Consider the following 26,273-nt stretch of genomic DNA (forward strand, 5'->3'; position numbering starts at 1 on the left):
GTTAGGGAGGAGGACCACAGAGGTAAAGTGCCATTGTAATCATATTATATCAAAGGTACATATTTATCAACATGATTTATCACTATTGATATTGACCTTGACCACCTGGCTGAGTTAATGTTTGTCAGGTGTCCCTACTGTAAAGTCACTCTTCTTGTTCCCCTTCCCATACTGTACTCTTTGAAAGGAAGTCACTGTGTGTAGCCCACACTTAAGGTGGGGAGTTGAAGATGGAATATCTACATAAATTACTTAGAATATCCCTGCATGGGATATTTGTTCTTTCTCCCCCGCTTTTAAATTTACTTAATCATTTATTTATATCAGTATGGACTCCTGGATATTTATTGTATACTTTGGGTTGTAACCCAAAGCTATTAATTTTATTGCTCAAAGTGTCCAGCTTTGGCCTTTGGGAGCTCTTTCAGTGGCTTCTGTGTCTCTTTCACATACTGCCTTTCAATAATGACTTTTGAGTGAGCCATTTCACTAGAGTGGGGAACACAGGCATAACAGTGTGTTGAGCAGTAAATAAGTGGTGAAGCAGAAAAACAGTTAAGCAGTGACTCAAATCAAGGTGAGGCATATTATTTGTCTTTATAAGTCCTTTAGACATTTTAATCCCATAAAAACACAAATCAAAGTTTTGGCTGTGCCATGAAAATCCTCAAAGCAATAAAAAAAAACAGCCCAGAGTAATCAAATTGGATGAACACAGGATGCTACTTTAAATTTATATCTGAGACTGAGAAAATAGTTACTGTCTGTTCTTACTGCTTTTATAATTGGAGTACACTAATTTTTTCTTTTAACAGAGAGTAATGTGGTAAACGTTAATTATAATGTGAGTGTGCCAGAATTTTTGATGTACTCAAAACTTCTCTGTGACTGCGAGCAGTGCAGGATTATAGAGAAAATTACTTGATTTTAGGTCTCATTTTAATTCCTGCAAAGACTTGATCTTTAGAAATGCTATAAAAATGTTTTCCAAGGAATAGGTAATTTTTCTCACAGTGAATATATTCTAGCAGTAAAGCAAGTTAAAAATATTTAGAAGACAAAGGTTGGGTTCATTTTGTTCTCTGAACATTTCCTCATTGAAATTAACTGCTGAGTTTTTAAAATTTTACAGGGGGCAAAAGAAGCAAGAGAGGGTTGGAGGTGTCATTTGATAGGTGTAGACAGGTCAAAGATGAAGGAACAAATTAATTCATAACTCCTTCCACATATACTAGTATCAGCCATGTTTCATGTATTGGGTCCAGGGCAGTCATTTCCAGCAGCCATTACACTAGTATTTACTCCATATCTACTTTGTACCAAGTAATGTGCTAGATGCTGAAGATACTACATTGAACAAGTCACAGTACTGCTACTAAGCAATTGGTGAGTATAGGAGACATAGATTGTGGGTAGACAAGTAAACCACAAGTACAGTACCCTGCAAGCTATGTGCTACATTTGTGAGCATGTAAGAGGTAGAGCTAATCCAGAATTGGTCTGGGAAGAGAAAGGGGTGGGGAAGCTTCTTACAGTGATATCTAAACTGAATTCTGAAGGACAAGTAGGAGGTGATCAGATGAAGGAAGAGGAAATGTGCAGAAGAGAGGAAGCCCTTGAGACAAGGAGAAAAGCATAAGATTTGAGGGAGTAACAGGTCTTCCAGTATGGCTGGACCATAGAGCTCTAGAGCTGCATCATCCAGTAGAAGTATAATGTGAACACTTACGTAATTAAACATTTTTCAGTAGTCTCATTAAGTAAAAAGAACCAAGTAAAATTAATTTTAATAACACTTTATTTAGCCCAATATATTTAAAATCATATTATCTCAGCATTTAATCAATATGAAAAGTTAGACATGTTTACACTTTTTTTGTACCACGTTTGAGAAATCCAGTGTGTGAATTAGACGTACAGTAGTCTTAACTTGGACTAGCCACATTGCAAGTGCTCCACAGCCACCTGTGGCTAGTGGCTGCTACATTGGACAGTATCATTGTAGAGCAAAGTAACGAGAGAGAAATCTGCAGAGATAATATGGGAGCAGATTCAGTAGGATATTGTTTGTTGGTGAGATTGTTTAACCCAAGGACAATGGGAGGCTTTAAAAAGTTTGTGCATGGGAGTAATCTGATCAAATTAGTGATGACTCTGGGGTTCTTCTGGTCAAACATGGCAGCTAGAACATGTGTGCTTAGTTTTGCTCCATCACTAAAACTCACAAAAATGGTATTAAGAAATAACAAAGATATATCTATAAATACAGACAAGATAATGGGCAAGAGTAACAAACCATTTTTTGGAAGACGGAAAGGGAAGGGTGAACTATTTCCTCTGGGAGCTTAGTCCCTGGAAATGGGAATAGCGGGGAGAGGGAGGCCCATTGGTGCTCCAGCACCCCAGAAACACTCAAGAATTGAAAGCAGGGGGCCCTTCTGCAAGGAGGTGAAGGGCATGCCTGGAAACAAGAGGATATTTGGAAATCTATGTAAGGAGCAGACTCCTCGATTTCTCAGATTATGAATGTGTGTATTTAAGAGAGTTAAAGCCTGATCTTTACTGAAGTCAGTAGCAGACACTTGAGACTGATGAAATAGAGGACAAGCATAGTATTCTAAAATATAAATCCCTGGAGAAAAGCTAAAATAATTGAGGGTTTTGTTCTGGGGAGGGAGATCCCGGTGATAGACTGCTGATTTTATTCTATTTTAATTTTTTTTAATGTAGTTAAATATATGTAACAAAATGTACCATTTTAGCCATTTTTTAAGGTATAATACTCAAGCAGAGGTTTTATTGACATATTTATCAGTAGATGAAGCTGAATCCATGTATAAATTTCACTTTTTTTCCCGCTACTAAGACATCAGATAATTGAATGAATTTAATCATTGTATCTTTTATTGTGATAAAATATACATAACATAAAATTTACATTTAACCATTTTTAATTGTATAATTAAATGGCATTAAGTACATTCACAGTGCTGTGCACCCATCATCGCTTTCCAAGTTTTTTTCATCCCAAATAGAAACTCTGTACCCTTTAAACATCAACTCCCCATTCTCTCTCTTCCTCAACCTCCCATCCCCCAAGGCCCTGGTAACCTCCATTCTAGTAATTTCTGTCTCTATGAATTTGCTGATTTTAGGTGTCTCATATCAGTAGAATCATAAAATATTTTTGTCTGACTTATTTCACTTAGCATAACGTTTTCAAGATTCATTCACATTGTAACATGTATTTCTATTTGAATTTTAAAGCTAATGTCAATGTATTCCCTTGATCAAAATAGAAATTAAAACAAAAACAGAACTTCGCAAAGTAATGCCCATTCTATAGGTATTGACAACAAAGCTGAATCATGAGGTTAAGAAGGGTCTTTCAAGGTCACAGTTGGTAAATAGAGCTGGGGATCCAGTTTGATTCTATCTCCTTGACACTTCTCAAATCCAACCGTTTCTCTTTATCCACGGTGACTTCTCATATGATTATTGCTATAACAGCTTCCTAATTGTATTAGTTTTCTATTGCTGCTATAACACATTACCTCAAACTTGGCAGCTTAAAACAGGACAAATTCACTATCTTACAGTTCGTAGGTCAGAGGTCTGTCTGACACAGGTCTCACTGGGCTAAAACCAAGGCATCTCTCTGCAGGGCTGTGTTCCTTCTGGAGGCTCTAGGGAGGGACCCATTTCCTTGTCTTTTCCAGCTTCTAGAAGCTGCCCACATTCAATTTGTGGCTTTCTGTCTCCAGTAACATTGCATCTCTGACCATTCTTTCACAGTCACATCTCCCTCTCACTCTTTTCTGTCTCCTTCCACTTTTAGGGACCCTTGTGATTAAATTGAGCCCAGCTGGCTAATTCAGGATAATCTCCTTATCCCAAAGTCAGCTAATTAGCAACCAAATTCCACCCCCAATTTCAATTCCTTTGCCACATAAACTAACATATTCTCCGGTTCCAGGGATTAGCACGTAGACTTCTTTGGGAGGACCATTATTCTGCTCACCTAACTAATGCTATTGTCCACTTCCTGTGTTCATGCCACTTGCCTGCTTAAAATCCTTCAGCAGCTCTTACTGCCCTCAGGGTAGCATTTGGACTCTAGGACATGGCACACAAAGGCCCTGCTTACCAGTCCTGTCTTTCTCCCAATCCCCCATGCCAGAAACACACACCGACACCATGTGTTTCACTTCCCCCAGCTGAGAATCACGCTTTCACTCACTTCATTCCTCTGCTTCGGTTGATCTGCCCCCTGCTCTTTATCTGGCGCTCTCTTACTCATTCTTTAAGTCAGACCCGGGATGTCATGTCCTTTTGGCCGTTTTTGGCCTTTGCTGTCATAGCAACCCATACCTATCTCTAAGAGCACTTGCCACTCTGTATTGTAATTGCCTCTTTAACTACTTCGCCAACTGGACTATAAGCTACTTAAGGGCAAGAATCATATTTGTTCACACTCATATCCCAGCTACTTCACATAGTGGCTTGCACATAAAAGGAACACAAACTATTGCTTGAAGACACTTCCATCCCTCAACGCTTTTATTTGTTTCTTTTTTCCAAGGTAGACTTGCAGCGGATGCAGATTTACATAAATCTAACGTTGAAGTGTACCTTTAATTCCCTAAATGAATTTCACTTTAAATCTGCTGGGATATATTTGTCTGCACCTGACCAATTCTTCATTGATTAGCACATTAGTAGTTCATATTTACATGACTATGATCAACGTCATTAACATACACCTGATTCTGCCTAACTTTTAATACAACGTTACTGGCATAAATATCTGAACAACTATATCAAATCACCATAAAGAGCGGAAAGCTTTCAACTAAGTGTGTAACCAGATTGGATAATTAACATTCTAATTTAAGAGACTGGAATAAACATCTCCTTGGAATTGATTCAAGCTAGTCAAGCTGAAAGATAAAGCAGAAAAGAAAAACTGTTCGTGTTATAAGTATCTTGAAATGTTTTATTCTATTCTTTATTTCATTTAAAATTTCCATTGACCTGAAACACTTGCAGACTGGGAAGACACCAGTTTATGGTTCTACTGATTTTTTTAAACTACCAACTTTTGCAGAGAAAGTAACATAGATGTCCTTACAAAAATCGGGACCTGCACATAGTCTTGATGTAAAGGCAAGGTGTCATATAAGGGGTAAGAGCATAGCCTCCAGAGCCAGACTGCCTGGACTGGGGTCCTGGCTCTGCCACATGCTATATAACCACCTCAGTTTTCTTCATCTGTGAAATGGGCAAAATATCATCTACCTTCCAGGGCTGTCATAGGAATAAAATGAGTTATCATATATAAAGCACTTGAAATGGTACCTGGCACATTTTGAACCATACACCTTCATGTGTTTAGGGTGGGAAGAAAGTCTGAACATAACTGCTTAGAGAAATCATCAGATGCTGTAGATGAGATCATCAGGTGTAGTAGGTTGCTAACTGTTGGGCACTGTCAGAATTGTTGCTCACAACACATCAGGAAGTTTCTAAAACTTCTCTAAAGATGTGTGCTGGTAAGAAGAGGTCGTTTATGGGATTTTATGAAGAACACAAAAGTGGCTTATTTTAGTAAAAATAAAATATGATTTGAGCTTTACGTAGAAACAAATTCGGAAATCTCTGCAAATTACTCATGTTTTGACAATTCACTTATTGCCTTCCCTAATATTTAGAATTTTGCAGCATTCTTGCTGTCAAATTTTTAATAAATAAAGGTAAGCAATATTTGTTAAGATAAACCAAGTGTGTCTTGATTTTAAAAGAGATACTTGATTGCTTTCATAAATGTCAGTTGTGAAATGGTCTCATTATTAATTAGCTTGGAAGCCCTAGGCAAGATTTGAAATTTGCTCTCATATGATGACATTTTAAAATGAATTTTAAAAATGAGCTTATTAATTTTAACCAGTTAAACTAATGAGCCTGTTTTTAAAAATATTTACATGGTAACTTATTACAAATTCATTTCCATGTTGATAATTTTCCTTAAATTGAAGTGTAACCATCCACAAATACTCTTCAAATTTAGAATATTCATGTGGATATGTATGTTACTTTTTAAAATTCCTTTGGACTAGGAGCTAAGGTTTGTAAAGCTGATTTCTGCTTTGCCTCCAGAGTCCAAGAGATCCAAAATGGCTGCCTGTTGGCATCTAGGCCCCATCGTTGGTACAAGTGGCTGCTCACCAAACCTGTTTTTCTTCATCTTAGTATTCTGTGAGTGAACAAGGCTGGCTGGAAGCAAGATTAAGAAGCTGACAATTTGTCTAATTTTCCTTCTGTCCCTTTTACCACACTACCATTAGGAATCTAGATAATCGCGCTCCCTATTTAAAGCTTCCTCTTCAGAAAAGACCTGAAAAAATATACTCACAGGAGTATAAATAATAAAATGGTAGTAAGTTCCCCCAAGGTCAAGGTCCCTTTGGTTTTGAAGGCCCAGGAATGAAGTTCCAGATGTGGAATTCCAGGGATCGAGCACAGTAGAGTAGGTTTGGGGTGGGAAGCCTTCAGGGGACCATCACGTGGGCAAATGTGTGGTCTGCCTGCCATCCTGGCTCTAGCTCTTAGCTTCTTGCTCTGTTCATTCTTCTAAGTGGGCCTCCTCTTTCCCCTAGGCTAGATCTCATTCTTATTTTCAAAACGACTTGCCATGGCAAGTCAGAGGCTTTAAGCTTCTCCATTCCTGTCTTTCTTCCAGTGGGGATGTCTAATGCTAAAGGCCTTTGTTTGTATCGTGATGAATTGAAACTAAGGGGTCTGGCTAGTCTAATGTTAGCATCATCCAGGCAAATCATACAGAAGTTAATTTTTCCATCATGGTCGAGGAGTTGCTTGAATTGTTTTGTTTCATTTCTCCAATCTATTTTTGTTTTTGCAGACAGCCTGAAGCCCATTTTATTGCATCAGCCTACCAACCCACAATGATCTCACTTGACAGGCACATCAGTCCAATTTGTCTCTCAGCAGGGTAGGAGGGATCATCTCTCCCTGCCTTTGCGTACCCTCCTCAAAGTGGTGGGCTCTGTGGAAGAGGATGACCGTCCCACTTACATGAGTCCTGCTCTTTAGAAAGGGGTGCAAGGGCAGCTGTGATCCTCTCAGGAGAACTTCCATGCAAGCTCTCAAGGCCTGTTTATCTTAATTTTAGGAATGGCAAGTCTTTAGATGAGACAGTGGAGCCATAATTTCTCAAGGGAGCAGAAAAACACTGCCCCGTAGGCCCCACTTCCCATCCTGACCATGAGCTTGACAAGTTAGATGTCACACAGTGCCATAGGCCTCAAAGAACAGGAATGCGATGTACTTTTTACATTTCTCTCGCCTCAGATCTGGGGCTGGGGCCTCAGTTTCCAGGCTGAAAAACAGTCTCTAAAAGTGAAGAGATGGTTGTTAATTTTACTTCCCACCTCAGGGTTATATATCAATGCAATTTAGTCTTCCTTGTACTCTTGTCTCTAGGTAGAACCTTGTCTGAACTAAACTTTTTTGGCTATGTAAAAATCAAAGTTTAAACTGAACATGAATTTAAGGAGCTTTATCTTTGATTATTACTAATCTTGATTCACAGAAAGAACAACTGAGTTTGAAAGGTCTGATTTCTTAGAACCAGTCATGTTCTTTATAAATTTAATTAAAGTTTATTTTTTTCTTTAAAGATTGGCACCTGAGCTAACATCTGTTGCCAATTTTCTTTTTTTTTTCTCTTTTTCTCCCCAAAGCCCCCCAGTACATGGTTGTAGATTCTAGTTGTAGGTCCTTCTGGTTGTGCTGTGTGGGATGCCACCTCAGCACGGCCTGATGAGTGGTGCTAGGTCCGCTCCCAGGATCCCAACTGGAGAAACCCAGGCTGCTGAAGCAGAGTGCACGAACTTAACCACTCGGCCGGGGCCAGCCCCCTAACTAAAGGTTCTTAACTTTATTGTGGATGATGACATTTTCCCCTCCACTAGAGAGAAAACTAAGTTTACGACACGGACTTCCTTTAGTCAGAACCAAAAATTGAGGTATGAAGTGTGGTTCTTATTTCCTTTATTAAATGTAGCTGGTTCTTTTCTAATCCTCTGAGGCGCAGAAAAGGCCATTGGATTTATTATATCATGCCTCACAAAGGTAGATTGGTCATGTTTAAAGTTTAGATATGTGAAATAAAATCGAGACTGAAACATTTACCTACAATTCAATACTCTTTCTTCCCTCCAGGTATTGCAAATCACCTATACTGTTTTTATAATTCAGTTGAGCTTCTTTATGAATCAAATGAGGTGGCTAGAAAAAAAGTCTGACCCTTTCACATGGTTCTGTGATTCTAACCTATTAGAAATTCCTTACCTCGACACCTTCCTTGTATATTAAACATACATTATAGCAATATTTTTGCCACACTCTCCATTGTTTAACTCAGCAGGTGATTTTGAGTAAGGCTGCAAGTCATTTTCTAAGATTCCTTTTCCCAATAGGAAAAGTAGTAGACTTGTTTGCAGCTCAATCATTTGCCCTACCTAGTCATTTTGCTTTCAGTCCTGCTGTAGTCAGTGTGCATATACTTGATCATATATGAATGTTTGGGTGAGCGTATCAAAGTGGTAGGAGATATGGTCTATTTTCAAGTACCTTACGCTATAGTTTTATGCAGGGATGATATTTAAAATATGTAATAATTAGTAAAGCATAGGCACTAACCAATTAGAATGGAAGTCCTTGATATGGGTTGGGTCCTGCAGGTTTCCTTCTTAACCAAGTATTAACCCTTTAGTTCCTGAAATGTGGGAGGTCTGGGGAATCCTGAGAGAAGGGGCTGGTACACGGGTGGGAATTATGGGGGATTTTGACTCAGAGCTGCAACTATTGACCAATGTGTATGGAAGTATTTCAATATAGGATCAAAACTAAAAAGCAGTGTGGGTGTGGGTGCCCTAAAATATAAGGAATGTATGTACTATATCTTATTGATATTTCGAAGAAAGATACTGCAGGTATTTTAGAGGTGCTAGTAATAATGTGTTCAATAAAATAATTATAAGCCTTAAAATATGAGGGTAATTTGGCAGCTTTTTATGCATTGGATTCAAAAGATGTACTATATTCATTTTATGAAATCTAAGGTACTTTAGTTCTGATTTTATGAAATCTAAGGACCTTAGAATAAGTTTAGACTAATTCACTTAACTCATCCATGAATCGGAGGACCATGGTCACTGTCTCCCACAGTTAGTGACAATGGTGAGCCTTGAAGCTAGGACTCAGGCTTCACCTCTTTCTTCTACACCTCAGGACTTCTCCCTTTGCCTAAGAGCAGCTATGGAAACAGCAGGAGTGAGGTCAGGGGATTGGCTCTTCCAAACAACAAAAAAAGGGATATGAAAAGCTTGGTATCCTGGCATTCACTAAGCACCTAAAATATGTTCTTGCAGAAATAAAAAACAAACGCAAGGAGCTAGCCAATGGCATTAGCACTTAAGTTCTCCAGCTCCCCTAAGGCACCCTGGGGTTTGCCAGTTTGGATCCCTGGCCTGGACCTACACACCACTCATCGAGCCATGTTGTGGCAGCATCCCACATACAAAATAGAAGAAGACTGACACAGATGTTAGCTCAGGGACAATCTTCCTCACCAAAAACAACAACAACAAAAAAACCAAAAGCAAAACAACTTCCTTCATGAAGGTAAATATGCAGAACAGGGGGAATATGTAACCATACCAACTGGGTTTGGATCCCAACTCTCCTCCCTACCTGTTCTGTGATCTAAGGCAAGTTACTTAACTTCCTATGCCTCAGTTTCCTGGGGTAGGATAATAAGGCCTACATCACTGTGTGAGGATGATATTAATATATATGTAAAGCACTTAGGAAGTACCTGACACACAGCAAAGTTTGCTATTACTATTGATCCTAGTTTTATGCACACTGCTAGATATCAATAAGGCACCCACCCCCACAACACACCCTATTAAGTAGATTCTGGGGGGACACAGAAACAGGCCCACCCGACAGTACAGATGAGCCACAACATGGACATTAAGTGAGTGCCAGGAAGCAGAGTAATGAAGCAAAGAGGTGTCCAGAGCCACCCTGTACAAAAAGTATGGGTTGTGAATTGCTTCGTAAGAGGGGAGGAGACAATTTAGGCGGCAGGTGTGCTGTAAAGGAATGGGAACAAGAATAAGCGCGACGTAGGCAGGAGTCCATGGAATCCCTTGGCTGGATTGGGAGTTTTGGCTGTTGGGTGTTAAGGAATAATCAATGAATGAAGCAGTAGGAGGTGCTGGAAAACCTTGGAAAGTTTCCAAAAGCCTCAAGAATTCCTCTAAACGCGTGACATGCTTTTTGGACTCAACTTTTTCTTTTAGGCTTGGAAGGCTCACAGGAATCGCGCTTTAGAATAAATGGGGCCGCCTTAGAATAAATGGGGCCGGGGCGGGGGGCGGGGGGTGGGGGGGGGGTGTGAGAGACTATGCAAAAGACCTCGCACTTAGCTCTAAATAAATATCAGTTCCCTTTTTGCTCTATGAGTCTGAAGGTTTACTTTAACAAAGCCGAGGGGTTAAGTTAATGTAGAGAGTTTAACTCGTGTACATATAAACATCCTGACTTACCAATTTGAAACCTCCTGGCTAAAGCAAAAGACCTTCCATTACTCATCCGCCTTCCCAGGGCCGCAGCAACTGACTAGCAAAGCCGGGAGGGAAGGCGACCGGGTAAAGGGAGCTGCACGCATGCGTTAGAAGCCGCCCAACTCCCCCGCGGCGTCCTTTCTTGGAACAAAACTAGCGCCGAGCCTCGGAGCTCCGCAATTTGCGTAGACTCGAATTTCCTATTACCCCGACTGCCTGTGTGAAACCCGTGAGTGGTGCAGTTCCCCTACGCAAGTTACGTTATCCGAAGTGAATGGCTGGGTGGTGCTATACGCCCAGAGCGTAGCACCCATAGGCGGACGGGGTGCGGCTGCGCAGGGACCTGAGAGGGCCTTGTACGCCGCTAGCGTAGTGTGGTGTCTGACGTGCGGGCCTCCGCGACGCAGTTAGCGCAGCCGGCTTTGGTGAATACACGATTTGGTGCAGCCGGGGTTTGGTACCGAGCGGAGAGGAGATGCACACGGCACTCGAGTGTGAGGTAACTATAAAACCCCGATTTGTTTACATTCCCTCCCCCAGAACCGGCCCCGTGCGCGGCGGAGCCTGCGACTCCCGGGACGGCGGGGGGGTGGAAAGGGAGACAAGTACCGGGAGTCGGGGCTCGGTCCTTCCCGGCTCCGGGCGCTGCGCTGCCCGCGCTGCTGCAGGCGGCGGCGGCGGCGGCGAGTCGGAGCGGAGCGCGTGGTGGGCTGCGCGTGGGCGCCGCGGCTCCTCGTGTGCGCTCCGGGCTGCCGCGGGCTGGCCAGCCGGCAGCCTCCGCCCCGCGTGCGGGGCCCGGCGCCCGCCTCCGCCGCCTGCCGAGGCCGGGGCGCCGCGCGGGGAGCGGGGGAGCGAGCGCCGGGCGGGCGGCGGCGGTTGGGGGGCTGCGCGCGGGCGGCCCGGGGGCTGAGGGCCGCGTCGCCGCGGAGGCGGGGACCCTGGGGCCGGAGGGTGGGAGGATCCGCGGTCGGGTCTGGAGGAGCGGCGGCGCGGAGCCCCCGGGTTCTCCCGCTGCCGCCCTCCTCTGCCGTCTCCCGCGGGCTCGGGCAGCCCGGGATGCAGCCTTGTGCTGTTCCGGCCCCGGGAGCCTAACGGCCGGCGCCGCCTCCGCTCCCGCCGTCCTGGGCCTCGTGGGGCTGCTTGTCTCCCCGCCCAACCGAAAAGCGCAGGCGGGGGAGTAGCACGCCAGCCTCCTGGGGTCCCCGGAGCGGGGGCCGGGGCGGCGGCCGGAGGGGCTGGGAGGTGCCCGCACCGCAGCCGGGCTTTGTTCTGAACGCCGTCGGCCGGGGGCGGCGGGGCCCGGCTGCGGAGGGCCGGGGGAACCTCCGCGCCTCTCTTCGCTCCCCGGGCCTGGGTGGCTGCCGTACCCCCGGCTGCTCCCCCGGGACCCCCGGCCCGGCTGCGGGGGCGGCGCGGGTGCGCGCGCCGTGACGTCGGAGGGCTTCCTGTGCTGCCGTGGGCGTGCTCACGTGGGAGCCTGGCCCGGGGCCGTCTTTGCGGGCCAGCACGAGGGCATCGCGCGGAGCCGCGGGCCGCGCTGGGGACGGTCGTGCGCTCAAGCCCCTGTTCAAGTGAAAGAGAGTGACATTAAAGCACATAATTCCAAAAAAAAAAAAAAAAAATGATGGTAGGTTCTACTGTCTGTCTCTTTTAACGTTTCATGTAAACGTTTCATGTAACGTTTCACGTAACGTTTCACGTCTTTTACGCCTTTGAGTGTCATGGTTTTATCTTGGAACTGAGTCATTGTTGATGGAGCAACACTCGCATGTGACGGGTTTGCGTTTTGTCTTTTGTTTTTGGATGCGTGTCTCGATTCTACATAAGAACGAGCAACTAATATACAGGAAGAGCTGGAGATAGAGAATGTAGTTGATTGTACTAGTGCAGTTGAAAGCCTTAAGCCAAGATTTGTGTAGTACTGTTTTATATTAGGACTTCCTGTTCTACAAATTTTGAGTACCTTATGAATCAGTACCTTGTTCTAACCCTTGGAGGTCCGCACCAGACAACCCACATGCCTACACGTGCTGAATATTCTGGTAGGGAGAGAGAGACACAGACACTATCAGTGATGTACTGGTGGGACTTTAATTTTTTGTGTGTGGTGAGCCTCAGAATGATGATTCTAAATGTGTGAAATACATAGAATTACAACAGACACTAATTATATTGAAATATAATTGTCAAAAATATTAAATGTTTATGATAGAGTAATCCATGCTTTGGTAGAGCATTAAATATCAAGAGTAGTGGCAGGTCTAATAATGGCTAATTTCAAACTAGTGAGCACTGTAAATAACCTTTAAAGAAAGGAATTTGAATGATTTCTAATTACATCAGGTACTGCATATTATTGTGATTTTTGCTTACATTCGTAACTGAAGGAATAACTAAATAGAGATTATAGCTAAGGTGTATCTTTCTTCCCTCTCCAAATTCACCGACCTTCTGAATTCTGTAGAGTCCCCTGAGTAAGAACGCCTGTGCAAGAATGACTTTGGTGCTACTTTAAAAGAAGTGGTAGGGAAGATTTCTCTCATGGGGTGACATCAATAATATATTGCACAATAACCTGCACTTGTTCTTCCTGTTACCAATTTCTATTCCACTAACGTAGTTTAAAAGCTAACACTGCTCTTGCCCTTTGTTGAGCACCTGATATGAAGTACTTTGAGGAGGCCTCCAGTTTAGTGTGCAAGCACTACTCTAGGGCTTTTTTTTTTTTTTTTAACTGACTTATGGAGAATGTAGGATATAGGTATTATAGCTAGGGCAATTATTCAACAATGGGAATTTTTTATTATTGAGGTCACATTGGTTTATAACTATATAAATCTCAGGTGTACAGCGTATTTTTGACTGCTGTGTAGATAGCATCGTGTTCACCACCCAAAGTCTAATTGCCATCTGTCTCCATATACATCTGCCCCTTTACCCCTTTAGGGAGTGCTTTTAATAAAAAGAGTTTACCTTGCTGCTGTTCTGTCCCCCCACCTCTCCTCTACCCCTAGTATTGGAAAGAATTGAGGGCTTAGGAGTGAGACTTAAGGTGCAAAACCAGGACTCATTATTACCTAGTTTGGGCACCCTGAGCAAGTTGCTTTATCTTAATCTTTTATCTGTGACTTGAAGTCCTAGGAAACTTTACCTCATGGCTTTATTGTGACCATTGAATGACATAATGAACCAAAGGGCTACAGGTACTTAATTCATTTTACCTTTTCTACACACAGACGTTTCAATTTTTCGTCAGTGGTTGAGGGACTGCTTTCTGTCTCTTCTTTCCCCCTGGTTGTTGATCACCCCCAGAATGAGGGTTAATGGTGTCTACTGGGCCTTTGCTCAGATTATCCTGTTGTTCTGTTACTCATATGTAATAAACCGTAGAATTTTTTCTGCCTCTCTTGCATTTTCTAACTCTTAATAATTATAATGTACATCTTGTTTTCCATGCCAGACTAAGTTTCTTGAGCAGGACATATTCCACAGCTTTTTGTCACATAATGCTCATAACACATTTTCAATGAATGTGCAAAGCTTGGTGGTTAAGCTCCTTAATCAAGTTTAAAATGTTAATTGAGTGAAACAAAACTTAAATTTAGCATCAACCCAAGGAAATACTTTGGATAGAAATGCCAGCCCTTGTCTGTGCAGTGCGTACTTCAAAAATGGAAATGCCATGGGTTTTGTTTTATATCAAAAGGACATGATCACTAGTGCGTTTTAAACTGTTCACAATAGCAAAAGAAGGTACACAGTAGAAAGTGGAAAAGAAGTGTAGGCAGTCAAAACAGAAAGCTAGATTTTTCTCTTTATAACAGAAGTTTTATAACCCTATAAAGTCATCTTTCATTAGAAGTGTAATTCTCATTCAAAATATACTAACTTTAGCTTAGAGTTTACGGGTGGAGGCGTGCTCAGTCTGTCCTGACGGTTTGATGCTGCCCCCTAGTGTTTGAATCCCCTGGAAGTTTCCTTGAGTTTAGCTTCACCTTCCCTTCCCCTTTTCCTGAAACAAGATCTATTTAAATGACAGATTCTTTACTGCTACAGATCTGGTCTACCCTGGGATTTCCGCCAGCTGGTTAGCTGGCGTGGACATAGTCATTTTGAATTGGTTGACTTCGATTGTTTTAAGCCCCTAGTTTTCCCAATCGCGAGTGAGTGTTAGGTGGAGATAGAACTGTGTAACAGCGGGTTTCCTTGCAAGAGTATATGTGGGATTTTTCAAAACAGGAAGAGGGATATGTGTTAAAAGTGTATCTTTGTAGTTGGCTTTGTATGTGAATAACAGCAATTCATTTAATCTGGGCTTCTCTTTGTTTTAAAGAGTGATAGAAAATTTGTTTTCTGGCTTAATTTACTTCCATGTAACTTTATTGCCTCAACTGTACTGAAAATAAAATTTGAAAATGTTAAAATCGCATGGTGAGCTTTTTTTAAGTTCAAGTTTATTTCAAACTATGACTTTTTCTTAAAGACTGGCACCCGAGCTAACAATTGTTGCCAATCTTCTTTTTCTTTTTCTGCTTTTTCTCCCCAAATCCCCCCAGTACACAGTTACATATTTTTTAGTTATGGGTCCTTCTAGCTGTGGCATGTGGGACGCCGCCTCACATGGCCTGATGAGCACCATGTCCACGCCCAGGATGTGAACTAGCGAAACCCTGGGCCGCCCGAGTGGAGCGCTCGAACTTAACCACTCGGCCACGGGGCTGGCCCCTCAACTATGACTTTTATAGAATGACTTTGGAAAGTAGCCTCAGGGAGCTTTAATAACCACAAGATTTCCTGTTGTCATTTACGTAAACTCTGAGGTTTCAAATTATACCAGTTATCAATATTCCAAACAACTTTTTTCCTTTTCGTTCTTTTCTGTTCATAAATTCTGTGAGTGGGCTACACAATGACTTTTAGGTTTTTCCAAAATAAATAACATTCTCAATAAAAATTTACCACAATCTGAATGTTCAAAAATATGTTCAGTAACTATGTAGGCAATTTACAACTGACAATGTACAATTTTAAATAACAATAGCATATTATTTTCAGCTGCTTATGAGATACACTTAATGTTCAGCCATGTTAAAACAGAACACAGTAATTTATTGTCTTATCACGTAAGTAACTGTCAAATTCTATTTTTCTATTCTATCAGAACAAGTTTGCACGTTCCGCCTTGCGGCAGCCCGGGGTTCACTGGTTCGGATCCCGGGTGTGGACATGGCACTGCTTGGCATGCCATGCTGTGATAGGCATCCCACGTATAAAGTAGAGGAAGATGGGCACGATGTTAGCTCAGGGCCAGGCTTCCTCAGCAAAAAAGAGGTGGATTGGCAGTAGTTAGCTCAGGGCTAATCTTCCTCAAAAAAAAAAAAAAAAAAACAAGGGTTATTTTGGTTGCTACATATAAGGATTGGATATTTAATAGATTTTCCTTTTTTTTAAGATTTTATTTTTTTCCTCTTTCACCCTAAAGCCTCCTGGCACATAGTTGTATATTCTTCGTTGTGGGTCCTTCCAGTTGTGGCATGTGGGACACTGCCTCAGTGTGGCCTGATGAGCAGTGCCATGTCCGCGCCCAGGATTCGAACCAACGAAACACTGGGCCGCCTGCAGCAGAGCGCGCGACCTTAACCACTCGGCCACGGGGCCAGCCCCTAAAAGATTTTTAATAGTAAATTTTTCATGGTAAAAGATCTTAGACTGAGGTAGTGGTCCTGGTGACAGTTTTGTAAGGATAAGGATAAAATATAAAATTTTATTCAAGTAGTGTTTATTTTCACTAAGAGTGAGTGGTAGATGATTTTATTACCTAATTTTATATTTTAAAATTACTCATTATATTGTTGATATTTTACTGCTTAAAGAGAGGGAGGTATCAGATAGTGCTTACCCTGCTATTAACATTTCTAGCAGCCATGTTTACCCTATGTGCCCTACTTTTGAGGACCATCCATTCCATTTAGAAGAGGTTTTTGGGGATTAGAAAGGTGAATCAGAATGTTGTAGGAATTATCCTTATCTTATTAATATAGTAAGATTATGTACTTTCGTAAGACCAGAAGTAGTGTTGTTGTAAGAATGACTGAGCTATATATGAAAAAGTTATTTTTAATCCTCTAGTAATTATCTAAGACTTGTCAGTCAGTGATCATTTTAGTTTTTAGATTTATTTTCATTCATATAGGAAGTAGAACATCTAAGTCGCTGTCAGTTCTTGTAACAAGATCACAAAGATAGACATCCCACTCTATTACTTTAATGTCTGAATAAAAAGAAACCAATTCAGGTGTGTCCTCACACCTCTAAACTTTTTTCTGAATTCACTTTATATATTCTTCGAATTTTTTAGTTTTAAAATAATGGTTTCTGGGGCTGGCCCTGTGGCCGAGTGGTTAAGTTCGCGCGCTCTGCTGCAGACGGCCTGGTGTTTTGTGGGTTCGAATCCTGGGCGTGGACCTGGCACTGCTCATGAAACCACGCTGAGGCAGCGTCCCACATGCCACAACTAGAAGGAGCCACAACTAAAAATACACAACTATGTACTGGGGGACTTTGGGGAGAAAAAAGGAAAAAATAAAATCTTTAAAAAAAAAAATAATAATGGTTTCTCCTACATTTGCCTGCTGAATTGGTAATTTTTCAAAAATGTATAGCTTGTCAGGGGTCAGCACACTATGGCCCATGGGCCAAATCAGCCTGCTTTTGTAAATTAAGTATTACTAGAACACAGCCTCCTGGTTCGTTTATGTATTTGTATATGGCTGCTTTTGTGCCATAATGGCAGTATTGAGTAGTTGCCATAGAGACTGTACTGCCAAAAAACCTAAAATATTAACTGTCTGGCCCTTTTGAGTCTGCCAACCCCTGGATCCGGCTCTCAATCTTCTATCATTATTTGATAGGTTGCTGTTATTTAAAATACATTTTCCTAGAACCCATATGAGTAAAATATTTTAGTAGAAAAGCATTCAGTCAAATGTCAATTCCTAGGTGGTAACCTGAGTTCTCAGGTGTTCTTCACCTAAATAGTGCAGAAGCGTCTCATCTCTCCTGCTCCCTGTTTTCTCTCTGTAGGAGTAGTAGCCCCCTTCTTATGCTTGCAGTTGGAATGGGAGCCCTTGGCCTTTAACCTAACTTGCACATTGTTTCTACTTACGTAGCATTTCTCACTTGAGCTTCCCTAAGTCAAAAGGTGATTGTGTCTTCCTTGTACCTCCTTCAGAGCAGAAGATGCTTCATATTTATTTTCAAGCCTTCTCTCTGCCTCTGTCTCCTTTCCTCCGCCTCTTTCCCCTCTCCTCCCACTCCAGTGCAGGGTTGCGTGTTGACGGGCCTGTGAACAGACGTTTGGGTATAATAGCTCTCAGTGTGCCCTGCTGAAGATGAGTCGTCACTTTATTCTCTTCACCTGTGGGGAAGTGTACTTTACACTCTGTTATAGAGGAGCATAGCCTCTTGATGGAGGGAGCTACGGAAAGAATGATTTATAGAATAATTTATGACTTGTTATCACATTGCAAAACAATAAGATCAGTAAAACAATCTAATGTTAGGAAAACATGTAGTTATAACGCAGTATTTAATTATTACATAATTATGTATAAAATGACATATAACAAAATAGAGAACGATTAGATTTGTGTATTATATATACTATATATACCATCAAGCAATGAAATCATGTTTTCTATTCCCATGGATCTTTTTTAGTGTAGAATTTCAGCTTTGAAACATACTTTTTAAAGATTTTTGTTGTAAATTAGGATACTCTTAGTTTTTTTTAAAGTGAATAATTTATATATAACCAGTATAAATAAAGTGTTTATTTCCAAGAAAATAATTATACCAATTAAAAAAAACTGAAGAAATCAGAAAGGTACACTCAAATCAAATCACTGAAAGAGATTTTGAGGAAATATGTTCTTTAAATTCACTGTAAATGTAACATCATATAATACATAATTTATAATTTATAGAACAAATGTTAAAGCTTTTTCTGTGGTGGTTTTTACCTAAATACAAATACTTGAAAGTTTTATTGAGGCTAAAATATAAACTTTCTTAGTTAACAGATAAGTATGTAAGAGTCTTATTAGTTCAGTGGATGCTTCTATTTTCCCTAAAAAAGAAATGAATGTTAGGGGTCATGTTAATTTTAATTATGGCTTTTTTTTAAAGAAACAAATACATAAAATATATAGAGAAAAAACTTTTTAAATTTAGAAAACAGAAGAAATTGCAAAAAAATTTGTAGGTTTTATTGCATGTCCATGAACACATCTATATACAAAAGGGGAGGCATTAATCAAAATAAAAAGGCACTGGACAGAACTGAAGATGTTTTTTGCAGAAAATAGCACCAAGTCATGTTATGTAAAAGCTCATATATGTTGATGAAAATATTGAGACACCAGGAATAATTTTAAAAGTATAAATAAAAATAAGGCAAGATCTTTAACTTATTCCAAAATTAGTAATATGAGGTACTAATGAGAATGCTGTGACCATGCTGCTGGTGGCAGTATAACCAAACTTAATTTCTCTAGAAACCAGTTTGGAAGTATGTAACGAGACCTGAAAAGTGTTAAAATTTTTGTAGCCTTCTTGAAATTATCTAAGTAAGTAACCAAAAATAATAGCACAAGTTGGAATTAAAATGATTGCATATTGTGATTAAAACCCTACAAACAAATGCTTGTGAAAATCTTAAAACTGTAAGTAATTCATTTTCTTCCACATGTGACATAATGTGATTTTTGTTTAACAAAAACTTTTAAGATTTATAATTGCTGACTTGAGTTTTTTCAATCAAAGTTATACATGAATGTAATTTAAAGAATTAAAGTTCTGTAAAGTTTTCAGGGGAAAGAAAAAAATCAGTTCCTCATCTTCCTTCTTTGATATACTTCTGCCCAGCGAGACAAAGAACTCTTTAGTTCCTTTTGCTGATTGTTTTGCCATTAGTTGCCATGTCTCCAACATGTGCATTATTTCTTGTTGATTTTCAATTTTAGTCATTATCTGTTTAATGGAAGATGAGGATTTAGCACTTTTCCCACCTCTCCTGTACCTTCCCATTTCCCATATTCCAGTTTCTCAGTACAAAATTATATTGTAATTTTGGTTTAGAACAGTATTGAGTGTTATACTTTTATGACTCTAAGTGTTATTTACAACTGAGCCATTGTAATAAACTGTTACGTTTCCTTTCCTGCACAGCTTTCTTTTTTCTGGCATTAATAATTTTAGTTTTTCTCTTTTTCTCTGTGCCTATATATGACAAAATTTACCCCAGCTCTGTGTATCTGAATGTAGCTCTGTAAAAAAAGGAATGTGCCCTAAGAACACTATGTTTACAGCAGAATTTATGTAGTTTTCTTATATATTGGGCATTCTTAAACTTGCTAATAAAGATGGATTGATAATTGATAATGAAATCGATAGTTTGCTAGTAAAAGGTAAGTAGCTTTGACATTTGAATTACACTTTTGTAAGATTCTGCTAAATGGCAAAACTAAACCATTTCACTTCATTCAGCAAATAAGAGGACCTTGATGGCTTAAAATAACTATAAGGACAGCTAAAATTAATCAGACAAAGCTTTCCTGGTAGGGAAGAAGTAGCCTGTGTTGTCTGCGGTATCAAAAAATGTTAATGTTGTAAAAAGATTACCCTGGATATTCTGATTTTTTTTTCCCCTGACCTCATGGAAAGAAAGGTTTATTTTAACTGGCAGTGTTTATGAATGGCAAGCTGGTGCAAAATCAGGAGCGTGTAACAGTGACAAGAGGCTGAAAATGGAAAACACAAGGGAAAGAGTGAAGATGGATGGAGTGATAAAGTTTGAAGCAGTGGCAGTAGCTCTTAGAATGAAGGCACCTGCGGGTCATGATGAGTCAGAAGAGAACACAGCTCTGTAGGTGGAAGGGAGAAGGCATGTGTGTCTAATTCAGGTCCTATGGTTAGCTCTCTGTCTTTGTGATGCATGTTGTGGAGATTTCTATGCTTTTGCAGTGGAAAGAGATTGAAGCCTATTTACTGAAAGGGTAGCTAAAATCGTCAACGTTTTCGTAGCTTCAGAAGGCATCACAGTATTTTGTGACTGATAAAGGCAGCCCAGCTAGTACATTTACTAATCTTAGACGTTCTTTGTATTCACAAGCAGCAGAACAGACACAGGAACATCATAGGTGGTTTTCTACAATATGGTTCAAGCTGCCTGTAAAGAAAGCTTGTAAAGCAGACATTTCAGATAGTTGTTTTGCATTTAATGAGAAAATGGAGGTTTGTCCATGAGTGTTTAGAATACAATAAAGATGGATTTGATGTGTTGTTGCTTGATTTGGTACATTAAATAAAGGCTCAGATGTTTATACTCTCCTAAAAAAAAAAGTTAATGAAACAGGAGCAGCACTGAATTATGCCCAAGTTCAGTTAGCATGCAGCTACTATTTTTATATGAATGAGTCTCAGTGGAAGTATTAGAGACTGTCTGAATTGTGCTTATTTTGGGGGAAGAGCTACATTGGCATTCCAAGCTGAGACTATGGCATTAGTAGATTAGATAGCTGGTGAAGTGGGGAAATGAAAAAGCAGACCTTGAAGCTTTAAGAGGATTTTGTGGTCCCTGCTGAGGACTCATTACTGAAATAATTTTATGCTTTGAAAAGTTTTGTGATGTCAATGAAACTGGTATGCTGTGGTGGTTTTTTTCTAACTTCTCGAATACTAGTGAATTGTAGAATAGTGCCTCCTCCAATCTAGAGTTGGTCTTGGATGTACGAATGCTGCACAGGCTCTTGGAATATTTTTGAAAGCATTCTTTCAAAGGAGTCAAAGGGACTTTTTCCCCCTGGTTCTACACTTTGTGGAAGTTAAGTGAAAGATGTATAATACCGCGTCTGATAGTGCTAACACCTTAGGTTAATACACTTAATTGCTTTGCAAAGCAGTTTCATATACGTTATTCCATCAATGGATAAGTGTAGGTGCTGTTTCCCCTGTTTTGCAGAAAGGAAACAGACAGTGCTGGGATGATCTAGAGATGAAGGTTTCTGACTCCTGGTACCTATACAGAATGCTGAATTCAGTGGATATATCAGAAATAGAATTTAAAACGGGTCCAATTTATATTCCTATTAATAGCTTTCACTTAAATAGCATTTAAACATTACAAATAAAATGGAAAAACATGTAAACCTTTTACCACTTAAAAAAGTACACGTCTTATTTTCTTTGGTTCTCATAATTACTGTGAAATAGAACAGGGATTAATAGCCCTGCTTTAGAAGTGGGAATAAGGCTTAAAGAGGTTCAGTGACTTGGCAAACCCCTCACAGCTAGTGAGTGGGATCTTGGACCCCTAGACTAGTGTTTCTTCAGTATGCAGGCAGTCTCACTGCTTCTCAGTCATTTTGTGTGCACTGCTGTTGAATCACAGAGGAAACGAAGTTGATATCTGATTACCCGTTCCTGTCAATATGGATAAAGATTGATGAGGGCATTCAGTGATACAAATACCAGTTGTGTTTATGTGATTCAGGATATAAATTAAACTAATTTCTACCGTTATTTGAAGTTCTGTAATGAAATCTTTAAAAAAATGAAATCCTTTATGAAATTAGGATACTATGTACATTTATTAAATGGATTTTCACATTGTTTACTTAGGCCTGGATCTATAATCCAGGTCGAGGGTTTTAGTGATTTCTCTTTTCGTTTCTACCTCATTGATCTTCAAAATACCAATCTGGAACATTGAAATGGCTAGTTTTAAAACCTAAGCAATGTATAGTATTTTTTTCTATAATTATTAGTTTGAATATCTTTTCTATAATTATTAGTTTGAAATATTAATTTGAATATATGTAATATTGTTTAATGACCAGGACATGGTCTGAAAAACGTATCATTAGGTGATTTCGTCATGTGAACATTACAGTGTGCACTTACACAAACATAAATGGTATCACCTACTACACACCTGGGCTTTATGGTCCTAATCTTGGGACCACTGTCGTATATGCAGCCCCTCATTGACTGGAACGTTATGCGGTGAATGACTGTATATATGTATATATAGTGTGTGTGTGTGTGTACGTATGTACGTATGTACGAGACAGACAGAAACAGAATTAAAATACAGATAGTAACTTTTGGTTCTTTCAATTGGTCTTCAGTTTCTTTTAAAAAAATACCCCTTTGAGTAAAAGTCTAGTTTTTTTTAATTGAATGAGTTGAATAGATTACACACAGTATGAAGTTAGTTGGCCTCTTCAGTAACAAGAACCTAGTGCTGGAAATGGAATTGTTTTAGTATTTATCAGTCACTTTTTTTTTTAAAGATTTTATTTTTTTCCTTTTTCTCCCCAAAGCCCCCCAGTACATAGTTGTATATTCTTCGTTGTGGGTCCTTCTAGTTGTGGCATGTGGGACGCCACCTTAGCGTGGTTTGATGAGCGGTTCCACGTCCGCGCCCAGGATTCAAACCAACGAAACACTGGGCCGCCTGCAGCGGAGCGCGCGAACTTAACCACTCGGCCACGGGGCCAGCCCCTATCAGTCACTTTTCTTATTTCAAGCAATCATTTTGTTAAATAATCTGGTGATATTCTTATTGACTTTTTTTTATGTTGACTGTAAGTATTAGAGACAATTTCTTTTTTCCTTTAAAAATGTTTTGGATAGGTTACTTTAGTAATTATCTCAAAGTAAAGAGCCCTTGACTTTCAAGTGAGGGCAGTGCCACAAACTTAAAATATCACCTTAATCATACTGTATACCTTCTCTGGGTCTTACTTTATATACAGAAATCTAAGAGTGTTTAGCTAGATATATTGAACAATCTTTTCATCTTAAACTTTCTCTGATTCTGTTATGTTCATCTATATGAAATAAAGATAATATTTTTCTTTAGACAAAATATCAAAGGATCTGTAATGTTAGCAATTAGTGTATATTTCCGATTTTGTTCTTGGTACAAGTGTTTAATTTTATTTATTTAAAAATTTAAAAATTTGTAATTTGGCATTTTCCGTAGGAAAGACTACAACAGAAAGCATGTAATTAAAGATGTTTGTAAGCGCCTAAAGAAGAACTTGCTATCAACCCCAATTACTTCGATTTAAGCATCTAGTTAACCAAATTTTCTCTTAAGTATAATCCTATATTTTGTCATGCAAGATCCTTTGGTTACCAATGATAACTTTTTTTCTTTCTGGCTAAAAAAATGGATTTTCTACCATGGTGTTTTTAAGAGTGCTTGCAAAAACTGGGGAAATTAGAATAAGGTCTGTATTTTAGTTAATAGTATTATATAAATACAGTTTCCTTGTTTTGAAAATGCACTATGATTGTGTAAAATGTTATTGGGGAAAATTGAGTAAAGAGTGCGTGGAAACTCTGAACTATTTTTATAACTTCTTGTGAATCTTAGTTTAAAATAAAAAGTTAAAAAAATAAATTCCTCTTTGGGGATGATTAAATATGGGTCTATTTCTAGAAGCTGCATGTTACTGAATTTACTAATTGAGGGTTGAAATATATGTGCTTCACGTAGGGATTAGAAATCGTTTTGTTTGAAATATGACATGCCCTCAGAAAAGTACCCAAATGTTAAGTGTAAACCTTGACACATTTTCATGAATTGAACAAATCCATTTAACCAGCACCCACGTGAAGAAATAAAACATTAATAGCAACCCAGAATTCCCCTCATGATTCTTCCCGGTCACTTCCTGTACCAGAGTATAACCACTATTCTCACTAAATATTTAGTTCTGATGTTAATGTTAAAATATTAGTGAATCTCATTTTTTCTTTGCATCCAAAGTAAAATATTTGTTTCAGAAATAGTATAATTCACTAGCACAATGATTAAATAACTTAATTATAAATTAACCCGACCCTTACTGTAGAAATTATACAATGATAGAATACTTTAACTTTTAACTGTGATGATATACTGGAAATCAATAATAAAAGATGAAATTAAATGTGTAGTGACAACTGCTAGCTGTTTTCCAGAATCCATTCTTCCTTTTTTGTGTAGTCAGTTTATACATAGATGTCTGTAGCACCCAGAAGTCTTAGGTAAATAACTCAATATGTATTGCTGAATTGAAAAAAATATTCAGTTATAAAACATTCTTAATGCACAAAGCTTGGAAAATTCCAGAACACAAGAGACAATAGACTGTGTTGGCCAGGGCAAAGCTGAGTCCTATAAAGGCCAGTTTTTGGGTTGAGTGGTATATGGACTTAGGCAACATTTCCCCCATTCCTGTCTCTACCCTGAAGATCCTCCTTGTCCTGTGCATAGAAAAGAATCCTTAATTTTCATAGAATGCTTGGGAAATATCCTAAGTTGTTCATGAGACTGTATTTCCCAGTCTCCTTATAGCTGATTGAGGCCATGTGACTAATTTCTTGCCAATGGAATGTGACGAGTGATACATGCAACCTCTGCTTCATTTGTTGCTTCAGAAGAAATTTCTGAACCTAGACTTCCCTTCTTTCTGTTTTACCACTGGCTGGAGTAGCACTGGGTAAGGCTGATGTGTCGCAGAATGACTGGAGCAGAGCTGCTCACAGACCTGGAGCAGTCACCTTGGATTATTTTTGAGGGAGAAATAAAGCTTGTTTCTTAAGCTGCAGCCCTTGGGGAGAGGTCTCTTTGCAATAGCTGCTTAGTCTATGCTAATACATGCTTCATTCAGATGATTCTTAAGCACACATTTGCTATAATGGTTCTAAAGTTGCAAAGTTTCTGAATGATTTACATAAAAAATTAGTTAACACAAGTTTAATATTAACCTTGTGATGTCACTCATGTACTTGCATTCCTGTGATGCTCTCTTGAATATAAATAATTAGAGGACTCCAGATGTTTAGAATCTTGCAGTGAACAAATTGGGTACTGTACATTTAAAAAATAGAGGGGCCAGCCTGGTGGCGTGGTAGTTAAGTTCACCCGCTCCGCTTCAGTGGCCCAGGGTTCGCAGGTTCAGATCCCAGGCATGGATCTAGCACTGCTCATCAAGCCACGCTGTGGTGGCATCCCACATAAAATAGAAGAAGATTGGCACAGCTTTTAGCTCAGTGACAATCTTCCTCAAGCAAAAAGAGGAAGATTGGCAACAGATGTTAACTCAGGGCCAATCTTCCTCACACACAAAAAAATAGAGACAAATGACAATGTAAAGCTCTTCAGACCATCCAGAGTTTTTGTGTTTCATGGAGTCATTCATTTGATGTTGCCTGATCAACGTATACTTATGTTTTATTTCCACCACTGGCACTTATGCATTTGACAGTAGGATAATGTGCACTGAAGAAACTGCAAGATATTTACATATCAGATGAATGGAGCAACATTCACTGAGAATGTCACCTTTCACTAGCCTCTTTTAGTGGAAAGCCCAAGGTAACTGCAGGGAGTGTAAAATTGTCCTCTCTCTATTTAATAGTGATTGTCTTAATTAGCCTTGCCTTTTCATCTTCATTAGTGTCCAAGTAAAATTGATATATTTTAAATGGTGACTTTATCAGTGAGACTGTACAAGAAACTGAAGTGTTTGGATTACAAAACAAAATCTAAATGTAGTTTTG

General features: G+C 39.6%; 1 protein-coding gene across 9 annotated transcripts in view; it reads left to right on the forward strand.

Annotated features, from left to right (window-relative positions):
- The window catches only part of SLC39A10 (solute carrier family 39 member 10), a 123,697-nt gene that overhangs the window by 52,700 nt on the left and 44,724 nt on the right, over positions 1-26,273 (forward strand). Inside the window, exon 1 of one of the 9 annotated variants that reach the window (XM_070581712.1) lies at positions 10,785-11,154. The exons of 5 other annotated variants lie outside the window; for them this stretch is intronic. The gene's annotated coding sequence lies outside the window, so the exon portion shown is untranslated. Of the gene's footprint in view, positions 1-10,784; positions 11,155-12,075; positions 12,283-26,273 lie in introns of those variants that run through there. 3 more of the 9 variants (XM_070581704.1, XM_070581713.1, XM_070581708.1) reach the window with 3 other exon arrangements.

Source organism: Equus przewalskii, chromosome 17 (genome assembly GCF_037783145.1).
Source record: "Equus przewalskii isolate Varuska chromosome 17, EquPr2, whole genome shotgun sequence".
In the NCBI taxonomy this organism is placed as follows: domain Eukaryota; kingdom Metazoa; phylum Chordata; class Mammalia; order Perissodactyla; family Equidae; genus Equus; species Equus przewalskii.